The sequence below is a fragment of the Octodon degus genome, unplaced genomic scaffold (assembly GCF_000260255.1).
Source record: "Octodon degus isolate 3935 unplaced genomic scaffold, OctDeg1.0 scaffold00343, whole genome shotgun sequence".
NCBI classification, from domain to species: domain Eukaryota; kingdom Metazoa; phylum Chordata; class Mammalia; order Rodentia; family Octodontidae; genus Octodon; species Octodon degus.
The window spans coordinates 720,888-723,489 of record NW_004524919.1 but is presented as its reverse complement, the minus strand read 5'-3'; positions in this window follow the sequence as shown (position 1 = coordinate 723,489).

Here is a 2,602-nt window from a genome sequence, read left to right as displayed (position 1 = left end):
GTCCCTCCTCCCAGCAGAAACCTCCTGAGCTCCATCATAATTGGCAGGATTTCTCCCAGTTTTCTGAGTTCTTATCAGAATCCCCCACAAGAACAGCCTAAGGTTTTCCAGCTCTATTCATTCAGGTGGCATTTGCAACTCTTACCATACTGTTCCCACAGGCCATTCCCAGATGCTCTTGAAGCCCCTGGGCAGTTTATTCACAGTAATGATGCCACTTCTCTGGTACCAAATTCTGTCTCGGTTACTTTTCTCTCACTTCTGATACAAAATGCTCAACATCCAGAATTAAGGTAGAAAAAGTTTCTTTAGATGATAACTTGTGGAGTTTTTCGTCCATTCTCATGTGACTGCAGGGCAGAGGTCAACAGTCCTTGGAGGCAAAAAACAGCAAAAGAAACAAAGGCAAAAAGGAAGGAAGGGTTAAGAGCAAACCTTTTTGCCTTCCTTATATTGTATGCAAGCTGCCTGTTCAAAGGCAGCTGTAGCATTCTTACTCATAATCCCAATAAGATCATGAGCTCATAAACTCTAGAAGCCTGTCCCATGCCTGCATGAGCATTTCAGGGGACATATAGACATAAAACCATAACACTCTCTCAAGCCACAATTGGAGACTGCAGTTTCAGAGTCTCTGAGCTTTGACCCTGCCTTGGAATGTAACAATGATGGTTTGTGTTCTGTCCTAGCAGTGCAGCCTGAGAAAGTAAGTTGGGCCCAGTCCTCCTCCAATTAACTTCTTGATATTTTACTTAAGGAATGAAGGAGCTAGTGCCTGATTTGGAAAAAGTGTGAAACTTTTCATTGGCGGGAGTGGGTCCAGGAAAGTGATACATGCCTGTAATTACAGCATTCAGGAAGCTGAGGCAGGAAGATTTCTGTGAGCTCAGAGCCAAATTGGGCTACACAGTGAGCTTAAGGCAAACCTGAATTAAATAGTTAAACTTTGTTTCACAAAATAACAACAGAAAAGTAAATATAATTTTCTATTTTCAATCTTGGTTTTGGGAATCACTGCTTTCAGGCAGTTTTGAATGATGGACAGTGAACTTTGTCTCATAAAAGAACAACAGAGGGGCTGGTGAGATGGCTCAGTGGTCTAAAGCACCTACTTAGAACAAGCTTAGCAAAGCACAGGGACCGCGGTTCAATCCCCCAGCACCACATGCTAGCCCCGCCCCCTGGTGAGTTGAGCTGGCCACACACACACACACACACAAATAAATTAAAAAAAATTAAAAAAAAAAAGAACAACAGAAAAGGAAATGTGATCTCCTATTTCCAATCATGACAGTGACTCTTCTCAGAGCTCTTTGATGCAAAGATTCTTCCCAGTAGCCCAGGCACAGCCAGTGCTATGAGCAGAAACAGCATTGGCTGAAGCACAGAAACACTCCTGTGTGAGTGTGGAGGCTCCTCAGTGCCTCTGAAGCCCAAAATATCTCGTGTTGATAAAGGTCCAGGCAAGAGAGCCAGCAGCAAAGCAAACCTTGCCACTGGGAAGAGGGGAAGTTCAATCAGAATTACACCACATCTTCCTAAGTAAATAAGTTACCCAAGCTGGGTGTAAACTTGTGAATGTTGACTTGTAGACTCAGTCTTCAAGCTTTCTGAGATTGAAGGTCTGGGCCTCCAAGACAAGCTAAATAAGTTCTTCTTAAAGCCAAAATGATAAATTTAGGGAGTATTGCATAGTGAAACTTTGTCGCAAAAAAACACACACAAAAAAAGATATCTACTGGGCCTGTTAGCATAGGCCTATAATCTCAGCATTTAGAAAGGCTGTGAGATCCAACCTCAGTTACAAAGTAAGTTCATAGCCAGCCTGAACTGCAGAGTGAGATCCTGTATCAAAAAGACAAAAAGGAAAAAAGAAGATGATGAAGAAGAAGGAGGAGGAGGGGTATGGATAAGGATGAAGAGGAGGAGGACACAGATGCCAATTGGTTCCATTTTCAATTTTCAAATCCAGTAATCTCATATAAACAGACTACTTGTAGTACCAGGAGAGGAGTTTAATCTTCCACATCAAGAAATGCTAAAGGCAGGAGGTTCATTGTGAGTTCGAGACCAGCCTGTGCTGCAAAGTGAGCTCAAGGCTAGATTGAACTGCATAGCCAAACCTTGTCTCAAAATCAGGAAAAAAATGCTAAAGAAAAAAAGAATTAAAACCAAAATGAAGGGGTCAGGGAGATGGATCAATAGAATAAGCATTTGCCTGGCAAACGCAAGGGCCTGAGTTCAATCCACAGTTCCGACAAAAAAAAATTTAAAAAACAAAGTGAGGCAGATATGATGGCATAACCCTGTACTCTCAGCAGTCAGGAGGCTGAGCCAAGATGAGAACTGAGTTGAGTCTAACTTGTGAAATATAGTGAGTTCAAAGCTAGCCTGCACTGCAAAATGAGACCTTGTTTCAAAACATATATATAATAATAATGATAAAATATAAAAATCAAATTGAAGCAAGCAAAAAGTGGTTACGAAAGCATAATTGCATCTTCGCAGTCACTCTGCTGGTGAGGTGGGGCCAGGGAGAATAGCAAGGGAACAACCAGGAATTAGAGCCCAACAACCTCTGGTGCCTCTTGAGACACTAAAG